The sequence below is a fragment of the Canis lupus genome, chromosome 34, assembly GCF_048164855.1.
Source record: "Canis lupus baileyi chromosome 34, mCanLup2.hap1, whole genome shotgun sequence".
Taxonomy (NCBI): Eukaryota; Metazoa; Chordata; class Mammalia; order Carnivora; family Canidae; genus Canis; species Canis lupus.
In genome coordinates, this window is record NC_132871.1 from 29,176,073 (window position 1) to 29,192,640 (window position 16,568).

General features: G+C 34.9%; 1 long non-coding RNA gene across 1 annotated transcript in view; it reads right to left on the bottom strand.

Moving 5' to 3' along the window:
- Nucleotides 1-808: 808 nt before the first annotated feature.
- LOC140624275 (uncharacterized) overlaps nucleotides 809-16,568 on the bottom strand; it is a 51,133-nt gene continuing 35,373 nt past the window's right edge. The window contains exons 3-4 of the long non-coding RNA XR_012023764.1: nucleotides 2,705-2,776; nucleotides 809-1,096 (exon numbers count right to left, since the gene is read on the bottom strand). This is a non-coding gene — a long non-coding RNA (uncharacterized lncRNA). The remainder of the gene's footprint in view (nucleotides 1,097-2,704; nucleotides 2,777-16,568) is intronic.

Genomic DNA, 16,568 nt, shown 5'->3' on the forward strand with positions numbered 1-16,568 from the left:
GCAAAAATAGGAATTTTCCTTATGAAAGATAAACCTTCATTTTACCATTTCTGGGTTTTTTTCCTCATTAATACAAACATAATTCCTAGGTTTCAGCATACAAAATCTTAACTAAAGTATATATTCCATATTCAGTTATGTAAAACACACCCAAGTTTTCTTTTTCATATTTTCCCAAATCACAGTATTAATTCTTAATCTGTCCTTCTTATGGCAGTGGTGACTTGAAGGAAAAAACATAATAAAGTTCAGTTGATAATTCTCTCAGGTTAGTGTGAACATATAATTTTGAGTTGTGAGCATTTTTTTTCTTATTTCTAAATAGACTTGTTAAAAATTTTTTCCTTTACTGTTAGATGTGTGAAAAAATACAAAGTTCATGAATAAATTCAAATTTGTTTTGAAGTGCTGATTAATCATGTTCTAACATAACCCAAGATTCCTGACTCTGACCAGCTGCATGTCATTTCCACAGATTCATAAGGGAAAAGATGCAGAAGAGATTCTTCATGTCAAATTACTTACTCTATTACAAGACCTTCCATTCATATCACAGACAAGTCTTCAGAGGTAATAGCAACCACACTTGGACTTCTGCAAAGGCCACCAGAGGCTAAGGTCTCTACCAACAACAAATGGAGAAACTACTTTGGGAGTTTTCCAAAAATACTTTATCACCCTACTAGCATGAAGAAATGAACCTGTTGTGGGAGGTGAATATCTATATACAGATTATTTACACTATTCACTCCATTCATTCTTTTTTTTTTAAGATTTTATTTATTTATTCATGAGAGACACACACAGAGAGAGAGAGAGGCAGGGACACAGGCAGAGGGAGAAGCAGGCTCCATGCAGGGAGCCCGACATGGGACTCGATCCCTGGTCTCCAGGATCAGGCCCTGGGCTGAAGGCGGCGCTGAACTGCTGAGCCACTCAGGTCGCCCAACACTCCATTCGTTCTTTCTTCTAAGGCCCTCCACCTTCTGCTTGATTTTTTTAAGGGATGAGGTGAAATTGGAGAGTAGATTTCCAAATTTCTTTCACTTATGGCTTTGAATAATACCTATATTCCAAGAAGGCCTGCCACCAGAAACTGATTCCAAAGAAAAAGAAATAAAACAAACACATAAAACAAAGTAACCAAGCCTGTAGAAACTTTTTTGGTGAGGCAGTATGAAAGCAGAGGCTGTGAGGAATTTGATTAGTAAAGAAAGAACAGAACAAAAGCCAATTCTTGAAGTTTGAATGCTGCCCTACACTTAACTTTCCTCAATCCCTACATATATGTAGACAATAATGTTTGTCAACTATACTTCGAAACACCTGTCAAATCCATACCAACTGCTTACTTCTGGCCTCTATCATTTCTGGCCTCAGGTATTTCAATTTTCATCTCCTTCCATGTCCTATCCTTTCCCCCCTTTTCCAGTTTTTCATTCTGCAACTAGAGTGATAGTTCTTAATTGAACTCTTGTTGATATTTGCCTGGTACATGAAGGATCCTAGAATGTTGCTAGATGAACATAGGTGGGAAGTTAAAACAGGATTTTCTAGTGGAGGAAAAGACACCAGAAAGGGGAGTCTGAATTGGAGAGTGCAGAGCTTAGAGTATGTGTCAGCAGGTTGGAGGTTTTTGTGGTAGAACCAGGAATTGATCAATATACAGCTGAACAAGTAGAGTAGTAGAAATGGAAGAGAAAGTTATTAAGAGAGATGGGCAGGAAAAATAAAAGGTGCTAAGAACTATTCCAGTAGAGAGCGTGAAAAAGAGGTAAAATTAAGTGACTCCAAGAAATTGAGACTGAATGGGTAGAAAACCAAACAAAGGAATCAGGGCTTTGTTATTTTAGGGCAAAAATAATCATTTGATTGTAACCCCTTAAATTTTATGGTAAAGACAAGACTATGTGAAAATGTTCAGAAGAAAAGCATAGCAAGGGAAAATAACTCACAGACAGAACTGGTTGCATGACAGATTTGATCCCAGCAAATTTTACCACCATTTAATGAGCATATGTAAGAGGGTGAGTATTTATTGTCATAAGTGATGGAAAAGTCCAGGCTTTCAAGACATTTAAATTGTTTCCATGTAGGGGCACCATGGTGATGCTGTTGGCTATGTTGGACTCTCAGTTTTGGCTCAGGTGCTGATCTCAGGGTCATGAGATCAAGCCTCATGCTTGAGATTCTCTCTTCTTCTCCCTCTGTCATTCCCCCTTCTCATAAATAAATAAATAAATAAATAAATAGTTTCCATGTAATTCTGCACATTATTCAATTAGCACATGGTCTTTGGTGTTTAATTCTTACTGTTTGGGTAAAATGTACCCTCATTCATCAACCATTTGTCCTTTGGCTTTATAGATAGTTTTCAGGCTTCCATCACATCTAGCCACTCCCTAGATTCAATCTCCTGTTGAGATTTTTCTTGGAAAATTTCCACTGTGTGATTTCAAGCACGAATCTATAATCTGCCACTTTAAAACTGTCTCCATGAATAACTTGTATAAAAGAACTTTAAAGACAATGTAACACTAATTTCTATGCATATTGTAAAGGCAATGTCAAAATAACACCAAACAGAATGAGGACTATGAGAAGAATCTTATGGTTGGCCTCCGTTTTCTTCATAAACAATTCAGCAACCGTTTCATATGTTAATAGAAAGTCTTACCTATTATTTTTTTACATAAATACTTACTTGCTTACTTATGTTTGCAAGTTTACAACATGTTGCTGGCACACAGTCATTGCTTGACAAGTTAAGATGATCCTAAAAGTGCAGAAACTATTTCAGTGTACATTTGAATTTGGAATTCCTTGGCTATCCTAACCTGATATCTGCTATGCTAGGTGTAGCTCCATGAGCCTAACCATTGAAATTTATCCTTATACTTAAGCTTTGTACTGTGGACTAGAAGCTTGTCTTTTCACTTCTATTTTTCTTCACCTGATAAATTCTATTACAGATTGTTTTCATTTAATGGTGATGTTTAAATTGCAGACATCAATTCTAGTTTATAGACAAGATTAAGGTATATAATCCAATTAGTAAATATGCGCGTGTGCAGCAAGTCATACAACTATTATGGGAATCTATCCATTGAATTTCTTATATTTCATCTATGAGAATGTCGACTATAATTATATGGATTATACAATACAGTATTGCTTCATTTTGAATTTTAATATCACTTAGATTTAATAGATTTTTTAATCTTACTTTTAATATTAGGACTTAATTAGTTAAAAAAAATTGAAAAGACAACTTAAGAAAAAGTTTGCATCAAACAAAAGAAATAAGTGGGTTTTTTTCCAAAAACAATTTTGTACAGATGTGAAAAATCCATACTCAATATTGGCTTATCTGGAACGGTTAGCCAATTGGGCCATAAGAGATTTTATAGAGAAATTATGTATACAAACCAATCAATTTTATATCTTTGGCTACATGGACCCATACAGCTAAATTTATAGTTGTCCCAGAATGTTCTCTCATGTCTATTTTTAAATTATTTTCTTCAATTTTCAACATTTGCTGTAGTTATGTGACATTTTGGAGGACCTTATTGTATTGGGCTTCCATTTAATTGAAGTAACACAAACTAGTTCAGAAATGTACTCACTAGGGCAGAATGAGAGATGAGAAAAGCTATCTGGATTTTAGTTAATATTCTTAGGTAGAAGAATTGCACAGATTGAGCCAGTGTCCAAAAAATTTGGTAAGCATAGGCGTAACTGGCAATTATCAGCAGTAAATGGTACAACATCAGAGATAGAACAGAATGGTGGGACATGTGAGTGGCCGATGATTGTTTAGAGTTAAGTAAAAGGTGGTCATTCCTGAGAGACTAGATATAAAAAGAATTTTTCAGAAATAAATGGGATATAGGGACAATATGACTCAGCCTTTTTAAATGGGGGTGGTATTGACAGGAGCTCGGCAGACTCCATGATCCTAGTCAGGGGACATGAGTCAGAGTGATCAGTTTCTGAATGGGGCTAGGCAGAGGGACTTGTCACACTGTAAAGAAGCTTCAAGACTGATAGGAGTATGAACGATTGAAACTTGAATGGTCCATTCCCAACAAGTGCTACAGGTCATGGATCATCCCCAAAGTTAAAGAAAAACAGTCATGATTGCTACTAAGATATGTGTCTGGGGAACTTATGCCAGACCTGATAGACATAGGGCTCCATATAGTCTTCCCACTTGTGGCACAATTGGCTCAAAACCACACAGATCTAGAATTGTAGATGGTCATTATCCATAGTCTTAACTTTAAAAAACTGAAAAAAGAAAGACATTGCAAAAAAAGAGACTGACATCTTTCCTTGAATACATGAGACAGATTATTTTATAGTTAAAATGAAATATGTAAGTCTCCTCATTGATGACTGCATAAAATAGATATGGTGAGTAGATTTGTGATTGACATGAACTTTAATCATCTACCAAGTAAGTTGCATTACATTACAACAGAAAAACATGAAAGGTCATGTTTGATGAGAATCAGCTTTGGAAGAAACCACAGTTCATGAATAATAAACTTCAATAAAAGGAAATGTAAATCATAGAAATGTTATCAAGAGAGGAAAGTGAGCATCAGTGTCTGATATGGTAGTCTATTAACTGATGTAATGGAAATGAAGATCTTTCTAGTGAAAAATCTATAAAAAGGAAAATGGACCAGCTGTTCATAGCTCATCTGTCTTTAAAAATCAGCTCAGCGATACTGAAAGGACAGTGATTTCTTAAGCTAAATACGAATTTGTTTAACACATTTTGAAAGGAGTCAAGCACCTCATTTACTTTCACTTTCCTTATTCATGCTGAGTAACTTTTTTCCACTTTTCACATTTGAGCTAATATATTTGTTTGTCCTTCAACTATGTATATGAAAGAAATCATCCACATTTTTCACTGATAACATTTCTTATATAGTTTTGAGTTTTGAAGTTTAACATGTATGTTAAAAGACCCATGAAATAGAAATGAGCAACCTAATTTCTTAATATACAGCAAACGGCCATACAAATTACCAACAAAGCCAAGAAATATTTAATACAGCACTTCAGAATGCCGCACCCTATCTTTTATAGCTTTCTTATAATAACCTCATTTGTGCCCCATAAAAATTACCACCTTCCTGAATTTTATTTTAAAGAAAAGAAAATCTTGTGTTTTATTATCTCAGGGGACCTCTTGTCATTAGTTTTCCCCATCTTAAAGCTTTAGTTAAAAAGAATCATGAAGTATATACTCATTTGTGTCTATCTTCTTTTACTCAAATACTGAAGTGAAAATTTCATTATAGAAATTCAATGGCAGATTTTAGCAGGCAGAAGAAAAAACATCAGGGAAAGGCAAGATAGTGCATTTGAAATCAACCAGTCTGAAAACTGAAGAGGAAAAAAGAAGGAAGAAAAATGAACAGAACATAAGAAACCTAAAAGACACCATCAACAATACAAAAATACAGAGAATGCAAGTCCCAGAAGGAGGGGAGATTGAGGAATGCAAAGAAAAAAAAATTGGTAGAAATAATGACTGAAAATTTCCTAAACTTGATGAAGATATGAATCTATATATCTAAGAATCACAATGAACAAGCAGAATATATTCAAGGAGACCCATTCCAAAAAATATTATAATCAAACTGTTGAATGAAAACAAAACCAAACAAAAACCCCAAAACCAAGAAAGCCCAGGATCAGATGGCTTCACCAGTAAATTCTACCAAACATTAAAAGAATTGAAATCAATCCTATTCAAACTCTTCCAAAAAATAGAAGACACACTTTCTCACAGAATCAATGAAGCAACATTACCTTAATCTCAAACATTGCACTGACAACAAAGCCAAAAATAGCACAGGAAACAAAAACTACAGACTAATATATTTTATGAACATAGTGCGGAAATACTCAACAGAACACTAGCAAATTGAATCAGACAGCAAATGGAAATGATAATACATGCTATGCAGGTGGCATTTATTTCAGACGTGCAAGGTTGGTTTGATATAAGAAATCAATGTTATCCATCACATTAACATAATGAAACAAAGAAAGATCCCATAGGATTGTTTCAATAGATGTAAGAGCATTTGACAATATTCAGCACTCTTTTATGATAAAAATAAACTAGAAATAGAAGACAATTTGCTTAAAGCAATGAAGCACACTTATCAAAACCCATAGTTAACCTCGTAACTGAATGGTGAAAGACTGAAAGCTTTCTTTTTAAGATCAGAAACAAAATAAGAATGATTGCTTTCACCACTGCAATCCAGAAGTTCCAGCCAGAACAATAAGGCAATTGTGTAAACGCCATTGCAATCAAGATATAGACTACTCACATTACCCCAAAAATGTACCTGTCCCCTTTTGCAATCTATTGTTTTTTGGGTTTTTTTAAATTTTTTATTCATTTATGATAGTCAGAGAGAGAGAGAGAGAGAGAGAGAGGCAGAGGGAGAAGCAGGCTCCATGCACCGGGAGCCTGATGTGGGATTCGATCCCGGATCTCCAGGATCGCGCCCTGGGCCAAAGGCAGGCGCCAAACCGCTGCGCCACCCAGGTATCCCTGCAGTCAATCTATTGACACCACAACCATCTCCTGACACCCACTCATGTATTTTCTGTCTTTTAATTTTGCTTTTCTAGAATTGTCATGTAAGTTTCATCATATAGGAGGTAGTCTTTGAGTTTGACTTTATCACTTGGCATAGCACACTTGAGATTCATCCATTTTGCTACCTATATATCGGTGGGCAAGATAGTATTTTATTGTATAAATATGTGACAGTTAGTTAATCCCTTAACTAGGTGAAGGACAAACGTTGTCCTAGGTCTTGGAGATTACAAAAAAAGTCACTGTAAGTACTTGCTTACATATGGTTTTGCATGGTCATGTGCTTGATTCCATCTATTTCCTCTTAGCATTGGTACTTTGTGCCTTTAAAGACTAGTCTCTTTCACCCAAGTCACCAAGTCTCTAAGCATAAAGGTGTCATAATATCCCTCATTGTCTTTTTCATTTTTATGCATAATATCTATTTATTGTGTAAGCATCTAAACACATTTGTTTAAGGTATTTTTATCAGACTCTTCAATGATTTAAATCCATTTAGATTAAACTGCTTTCATTGTTTCTTTGTGTCATTTGGGAGTCTAGCTTGCCAGCTATTTTGAGGGACATTCCCCCAAGGTTCCTCACCCCCACCGTAGTCATTCCTAACTTCTCAAGTGGGTTATGTTGTCTCTAATGCTTTTGGACGGGCTGCAGCACAGATGTGCATTTTGCATAAATGATTTGGGCCTTCTGCATCTCCGTGTATTTGGGCATTTTGAAATAGCAACCAGACACATTACGTGTTTAGTTGTGGTTGCATATTTGTATGGATACCTTTTCTTCTGATGTCATGCCCTCTTGGAGGCCAGGACCCCCAGAATGACTAGTCACTGTTTTTCTTCTAATTCCTTTCATGAGCTGTACCCTTCCTTCCTAGACTTTCTTTTGAGGAAACGTATTTTCCTTTCAGCCTGACTTTAGTCTTCCACCCTACAAAGAACACAATTTGTGTCTATCTTCTCCCTCGGGAGCTGAACTTCTGAGCACCTCTGTTTCTCCCAAGACACAGAGCCAAGCAGGTCGGCCGTATCAGCACTATCCTTAGCTCCTTTGTGTGAAACAATTCATGCAGTTTCAGGTGCAGGTTGATATTCCACTTTTTATGTGAATAAAGTTAACTGTTTCCAATGTTCTCTTTGTGTATCAAAGAAAGGAGTTGCCTCAATCTTGCACCTTAATCAGAAGTTTAACCTCTATGTTTTTCAGAAGCTCCTAGTCACAGATTTTACAAAACTAAGATATTTTGGGGGATGTGGTTACAAATATAGCAGAATAAAATCAGGCATTTTTTATGCCATTCAGACTGTGCACATAGATTAAAATGCAAATTAAGTTAAAGATGCTAAAAGGAGGAATATTATAAAACAAATGAATTGATTTTTTAAAAATAAATATTCCAAACTTCACTTAACCAAATTAGAATTTCTGAATACAATTATATTGATTAGTTTGAACAGACCTTTTAGAAAATGCTCTAAAAGAGAGAATTGTTGAAGAATCAGATAACTATGAGAACAACACAAGACACAAGGCCAAATATAAATCATGCGGTTTTCCCCCCCAGAGAAAGCTTTAAAAAAGAGAACTGTGAATTCAATGTAAAATTTCTGTCCCATTAAACTAGTATATTTACTCATACAGCTTCATGTGAATCTCTCATCTTGTCTAGAGTTTAATAGACCTTGCTGGGGGCTTGTGGGTGGCTCAGTCAGTTGAGCATCTGGCTCCTGGTTTCAGCTCAGGTCATGATCTCAGGGTCCTGAGACGGAGCCCCACATCTAGCTCCACACCCAGCACGGAGTGCATTTTAAGATTCCCTCCCTCTGTCTCTCTCCCCAATTCTCTCTCTCTCAAATAAACAATACATTTTTAAAAAACAGAGACCAAGCTGTTAGTGATAGTATTTACATCAGTAATGCAACAGAAGACATTATATCTTTAATTCATAAAAGATTTAAAAGAAAATAAAAACACTTCTTTTTTACTTAGTTGAGTTTGACTCAATGGAAAATTTTATGCAAAATCTTAAAAGGATGAAATATAATTTTCAGTAGATTAACAAGAGTCAAAATGCTGAATCTTTACTAGCTAATCTTTTGGTCTTAACATTTTACTTTACAACTTTATGCGCTTCTATAGAAAGGGACACTCTTAAAGGCTGGGCAGCCCGGGTGGCTCAGCGGTTTAGCGCCGCTTTCAGCCCAGGGCGTGATCCTGGGGACCCGGAATTGAGTCCCACGTCGGGCTCCCTGCATGGAGCCTGCTTCTGTCTCTGCCTGTGTCTCTCATGAATAAATAAAATCTTAAGAAATAAGTAGAAGCTATGGCATGCTCGTAAATACGATGATTTGTAAGCTAAAACGTGATTTATTTTAAAATATAATATGATCTATTTCTTTTTTTTTTAAGATTTTATTTATTCATGAGAGACACATAGAGAGAGAGAGAGGGAGGGAGAGAGAGAGAGAGAATGAGAAGCAGAGACACAGGAGGAGGGAGAAGCAGGCTCCATGCAGGGAGCCCGACATCGGACTCGATCCCGGGACCCCAAGATCACGCCCTGGGCTGAAGGCGACGCTAAACAGCTGAGCCACCCGGGCTGCCCTGATCTTCTATTTCAATGAAAAGTTTTAAACCTGATTATTTTAAGTTTATGCCCTCTATTTTTATTCCTTCACAGTCCAACATCTTTATCTGAACTTTTATGACAAAATACAATGCGATACTGTATTTTGAACAACAAAAAATAATTAATTTATAGTTGTTATTTTAATCCCAGTTAGTTAACATACGTGTTATATTAGTTTCAGGTGTATAATACAGTGACTCAACACTTCCATGCATCGTCCAGGGCTCATCACAAGTGCCCTCCTTAAACCCTATCATCTATTTCCCCCATTTCCCCACCCACCTTCCCTCTGGGAACCAACAGTGTGTTCTCTATAGTTAAGAGTCTGTTTCTTGGCTTTTTTTCTCTCTTTTTTCCCTCTGCTCATTTGTTTTGTTTCTTTAATTCCGCATATGAGTGAAATCATATGGTATTTGTTTTTCTCTGATTTACTTCGCTTAGCATTGTACCCTTTAGCTCCATCCATGTCTTTGAAAATGACAGGATTTCATTCATTATTATGGCTGAATAAAATTCTGTTGGACATGTATACCATATCTTCTTTATCCATCCATCAATCCATGGACACCTGAACTCTTTCCATACCTTGGCTATTGTAAATAATGCTACTACAAACATTGCAGCATATGTATCTCTTTGGACTAGTGTTTTTGAATTCTTTGGGTAAATATCCAGTACTGTGATTGCCGGATCTATTGGGTAGTTCTATTTTTAACTTTCTGAGGAAATTCCATACTGTTCTTCAGGGTGGCTGCACCAATTTGCATTCCCACCAACAGTGCGCAAGTGTTCCTTTTTCTCCACATCCTTGCCAACAGTTATTTCTTCTGTTTTTGATTTTATCTATTCTGACAAGTGTGAGGTGATAGCTCATTGCAGTTTTGATTCATATTTTCCTAATGATAGCTAATGTGTCTGTTGACCATCTGGATGTCTTCTTTGGAGAAATATCTACATTTCTTCTGCCCATTTTTTAATTGTTTTTTGGGGGGGGGTATTGAGATGTATCAGCTCTTTATGTAAATCAGATACTAACCTACTATTGGATATGTCATTTGACGATATCTCCTCCTATTCCATAGATTGGCTTTTAGTTTTATTGATTATTTCCTTCGCTGGGCAGAAGTTTTTTATTTTGATGTAGTCCCTATAGTTTATTTCTCCTTTTGTTTCCCTTGCCTCAGGAAACCTATCTAGAAAAATGTTGCTATTGACGATGTCAGAGAATTTTCTGCATGTGTTCTCTTCAATTTTCATGGCTTCAGGTCTCACATTTAGGTCTTTGATCCATTTTGAATTCATTTTTTTTTTTTGTAAATGGTGTGAGAAAGTGGTCCAGTTTCACTTGTTGCTGTCCAGTTTTCACAACATCACTTGTTGAAGAGGTTGTCCTTTTCCCATTGCATATTCCTTCCTGCTTTGTCAAAGATTAATTGACCATATAGGTGTGGGTTTAGTTATGTGTTTTCTCTTCTGTTCTATTGATCCATGTGTCTATTTTTGTGCCAGTATCATACTGTCTTGATTATTATAGCTTTGTAATACAACTTTGAAGTATAGAATTGTGATGCTCCTAGCTATGAATTTTTAGATCACTTTGGCTATTCAGGGTCTTTTGTGGTTCCACTCGTTATAGGATTGTTTGTCCTCACTCTGTGCAAAATGATCTTGGTATTTTGATAGGGATTGCATTAAATACTTTGGGTCACATAGACATTTTAACAATATTTGTTCTTCTAATCCATGAGAATGGAATGTCTTTCCATTTCTTTGTGTGGTCTTCAATTTCTTTCATCAGTGGTTTTTAGTTTTAAGAGTACAGGTCTTTCACCTCTTTGGTTAGGCATATTCCTAGGTATCTTATTATTTTTGGTGCAGTTGTACATGAGATTGTTTTCTTAATTTTTCTTCCTGCTGCTTTATTATTGGTGTATACAAATGCAGCAGGTTTCTATACATTGATTTTGTACTCTGCAACTTTACTGAATTTGTTTAGCAATTCTAGCAGGGTTTTTTTTTTTTGTGGAGTCTTTAGGGTTTTCTATTATAGTATGTCATCTGCAAATAGTGAAAGTTTTACTTCTTCCTTACTAATTTGGATGCCTTTTATTTCTTTTGTTGTCTAATTGTTGTGACTAGTACTCCCAGTACTACATTGAATATCCATGGTAAGAGTGAACATCCATCCCTCTCAGTTTTTCCCCATTAAGGATGATGTTAGCTGTGAGTTAGCACAAATTTATTTTTCACCGCTCTGAAGGCTGGAAAGTCCAAGATCATGGTACATGCAGATTTAGTGTTTGGTTAAGGGTCTGCATTCTGGTTCATAGATGGTGCCTTCTCATTATGTCTTCAAATGGTGGAAGGGGTAAGGGATCTTTCTGAGGCCTTTTTTTCATGGGTACTGTCCTTATAACCTAATCATCTGTCAAAAACCTCACCTCCTAAATCTATCATCTTGGACTTAGAATTCCAAAAGATGAATTTTGTGCAAACACAAATATCCAGTCAACAGGCCTGGGAACCAAGCTATTCAATACATGTCTCCACTCTTTCCATTACTTGCTGTTTCTCTTAGTCAATGTATTGAACTCCTCATTCATAGTTAACTCAAATGAATATGCACAATATTTATTTCAAGTAATAATAAAATTATATTTTTAAATAAGTTAAAGCACATGAAAAGGTTTAGTAAACTGCAGTAGACTCTAAAAGCACATGACTCATGAGGAAGTATAACAAAACTTGGGAAGAATCTGGGTTGAAGTTCTGGTTTAAACATTTATTAGGGTAGCCCGGGTGGCTCAGCGGTTTAGCGCCGCCTTCCGCCCAGGGCGTGATCCTGCAGACCCGGGATGGAGTCCCATGTCAGGCTCCCTGCATGGAGCCTGCTTCTCCTTCTGCCTGTGTCTCTGCCTCTCTCTCTCTCTGTCTCTCATGAATAAACAAATAAAATCTTCTTTAAAAAAATAAATAAATAAATAAATAAATAAATAAATAAATAAATAAACAAACATTTATTAGCTGTGTGATTTTGATCAAGTTATTTCTCTTTTTGGTGTCTCAAGTCTCTTGGAAAATGAGACAAAGTGTTTCCTCGTAGAGTGGTTATGAGGATTAAGAGAGATAATAAATGTATGATGCCAAGACTGTGTCTGAGGGATAGTAAGCACTCTATAAATGTTTATTTCATTATTATTAATACTTTACCTCCTTGAAAGCACTGGGCTTAATCTAAGGATTTATTTGTAAAGATTTTTAAAAATTATTTTTGGGTAATCTTTATACCTAACATGGGGCTCAAGCTCACAACCTTGAGATCAAGAGTCATAGGCTCCACTGACTGAGCCAGCAAGGTACCCATAGCCCAAGAATTTTTTGAGCTTCCTCCCTTTTCTAAGACATACATTATATTTTTAAAATGTTAGGTTATTCTCTTGGACTACTCTGAATTACTGTGCACCTATGAAAATTTTTATATAGATATATTATGAAAAGCATTACCAAAATAGAAGAAATTCAATATATGACAGCATATTTTTTTATTCTAGATAGCAGAGATATATGAAAAACAACATAGCTTGGTTTATGGATTGACACTGAAGAGCAATTGGCTAATATAACTGGGGCTCAGGTGTGCTATTATTTGCTGAGACAGATCATGAATTCTAAAAATGCTGAATAAAGAAATTAATATGTACATTTTGGGTAAATGTTATTAATTCAGTTTTAAGTTTAATTAGACAAGCATGGTGTGTAAATTTTTGTATATACTGAATATGTTTTGTGCTATTACATTTTTATTATTGTTATTTAAAGGTTAGCAATTACACAAATTGCCAAAAAGGTGAGGCAAATAACATTAACAGCTTCTATGATAAGTTGTTCAAGTTAGTAAAACTGAGAATATATTTTGATATAAAATTTCCCTTTGTGTATGAATTCTAAATAATAGTTATGGATATGCACAGCAGATATATGTTAGTTATAAATATAGAGCTTTATTTATACTTTACTTTATAATTTTACTTCTTTTTAAATTAATTATAAAAATTAATGAAATTAAAATGTCAGTTTTATTTTCCCTGATTTAGTAAATAACAGATTTCTGATGGCCATACCCAAGGTTAAAATGTTTTAAAAATAGCAATAAATTAATTTAAAATTACATTTAAAACTTAAAAATTATTGTGAGAAAAATATTCTTTACTCTCCAAAAGAATAGAGAGTAAAAGGTGCATTAAAGTAACTTAGTTTGTGTGCACACAATTCTGACATTCCAGACAATCTTGAAAACTTTATCATAGACAGAATTGTGATCTTATGAAAGCAGGATCAAATGTTTATTCCAAAAATTTATTCCACTTGATATTTTCTGATATTTTTCTTGCTCACCTTGTTAAACAAAGGGCAAATCAAGTTCTTAGAAAAGTATAATCCTTCTAATAGCTTTAGACTTCATAACCTATGGAGTATATTAGAAATGAAAAACAAGATTTTCCAAGAAGAATGCCAAGATGAGAACTAAAGACACAAATGCCACTAAATAGGTATCTCTGGCATCATATTTAATGATGTATATGAGGCATGTTAGGTGAAAGCATACGTCCTTTATGGTCTCATCTAGGTCCCATATGCTATCCTGCAATAATAAGATCAACAATAAAACAGCAGTGACAACAGCAGCCACCATTAACTGCATAGATCTTATAGGTTAGATTCCTATTGCCTTGAGAGGTTTTTTTTTTTAATTTTATATTGTAAACAGTCAATAACAAGCACATAGATACATGGAAAAATAGTACAGATTATGAAATTACTATGCATTCTGTAGAATAATGTGATGAAGAAAGTGAGGTTGTGCCTTCTACTTTTTCCCAGGTTCACTGAGATATAATTGGCATATACATTATAAGTTTAAGATGTTATGTTAGGCATTTTACACATATCTTATTTCATAGCTACAATACTTTTACAAACATGGTAATGAAGGATATTTGAAGAACAAAAGTTAAGAAACTTTCTGGTTATCACAAAGATAGTAAGTGACAGAGTAGAGATCTGAAGCTAGAGTATGATTTCAGAGTTCCCGTTTCATATATAGCCTTTAGAAAAAGAACAATTATATTTTGAGTAAAACTGATCTTGAAATGAAATAATGTGGTTTCCTGAACTGTCCTAGCTTAGATTGTTCACAAGTACAAACCTCCAGGCAATCCACTTTCTTTTTTTTTATTATTAATTAGCTAGCTACCTTATTTATTTATTTATTTATTTATTTATTTATTTATTTATTTTATTTTTTATTGGTGTTCAATTTACCAACATACAGAATAACCCCCCATGCCCGTCACCCATTCACTCCCACCCCCTGCCCTCCTCCCCTTCTACCACCCCTAGTTCGTTTCCCAGAGTTAGCAGGCTTTACGTTCTGTCTCCCTTTCTGATATTTCCCACACATTTCTTCTCCCTTCCCTTATATTCCCTTTCACTATTCCACTTTCCTTTAATCCTTGTTGGACGGTTTAAAGGCAGAGAATGCAAATCGGAAGGTAGTCTGTTGGCGATCATATGCATTCAAAATTTTACTGACCTGTGTTCATAATCTTATTATTGCCTTTTAAATGATCTATAACTTTAGGAAAATTTCCAATCATCTTAAGCTCTTAATTTTCCCAGAGTTAAAACGGAACTCAAACCTTCTTTGTACAACTATTACCACTATTAATGAGATAATAGCAATATTTAAAGTTCTGTGCACTGCGTCACAGCAGATGGACAGTAAATAGTAGCTTCTTGGGGATTTTGGTAAGAACACTTATCACGTGATCTACCCCTTTAACAAAATTTTATATATATAGCACCATGTTGTTAACTATAGGCACAATGTCATACAACAGAGATCTAGAACTTAATCATCATGAATAACTGAAACTTTATTTTTTTAAAGGCTTGTTTATTTATGATAGAGAGAGAGAGAGAGAGAGAGGCAGAGACACAGGCAGAGGGAGAAGCAGGCTCCATGCACCGGGAGCCCGACGTGGGATTCGATCCCGGGTCTCCAGGATCGTACCCTGGGCCAAAGGCAGGCGCTAAACCGCTGCGCCACCCAGGGATCCCTAACTGAAACTTTATACCTGATAAATAACAACTCCCTTTGCCTCCCCTTCACAGCCCCTGGCAATCACTATTCTAATTCACTGATTCTGTGTATTATTTTATATGCCTGATAAAAATGGTATCATACAGTAATAGTCCTTCTGTGGCTAGTTTATTGCATTTAGCATAATTTCCTCTAGGTTCATTCATGTTCTCACAGGATTTTCTCTTTTAAATCTTAATAACTATGTAAAATGGATATTCACATTAAAAACAAATAAAATTGGCCTCTTATTGTATATTATTATACAAAAATCAACTCAAAATGGATTAAAGACTTCAAATAGAACAAGACTCAAAACTGTAAAATTCTTAGCAGAAAAACAAGACATAAGGGAAATGCTCCATACCTTGGTTTTGGCAATGATTTCTTAGATATGGCCTTAAAAGCACAGATAACTAAAGCAAAAATACACAAGTGAGACTACATCAAATTAAAAATCTCCTGCAAAGCAAAGGAAATAATTAGCAAAGTGAAAAGGCAACTATAGACTGTGAGAAAAGATTTATAAACCATATATCTGATAAGGAGTTAATAGCCAAAATATATAAGGACCTCCATTAACTCAGTAGCAAATAAAAAAAAAATAGAGCAAAACCACAAAAAACAAATAATCCAATTAATAAAAGGGCAAAGAACTTGAAGATACATTTTGGGAAAGTAAAATGGTGCAGCCATATGGAAAAAAGTATGAAGGCTCTGCAAAAAAATTGAAGAGAGACATACCATTTGCTCCAGCAATCCCCTTCTGGATATATATATATATATATATATATAAAAAAAGGAACTGTGAAGAAATATTTGCAATTTCATGTTTATTGCAGAGTTATTCACAATAGCTAATATAGAGAAACAACATAAATGTCCATCTCTGGAACAGGGCATGAAGAAAATGTGGTGTATACAGAAGATGGAATATTATTTAGCTTTAAAAAGGAAAGAAATCTATTGCTGTTTTTATGATTATTAGCCTCCTGTTAAAATTATGATTCTTTTCAATGTTTTTAAAAATCCTATTTAGAATTAGATTAATTCACTTGTGCCTATGCTACTTGAGAATTCTGAGAAAATATATAAATTATTTCATATATTTTTGTATTTAAAAATGAATAACAAAAAAACTACTTTTATATCACTTA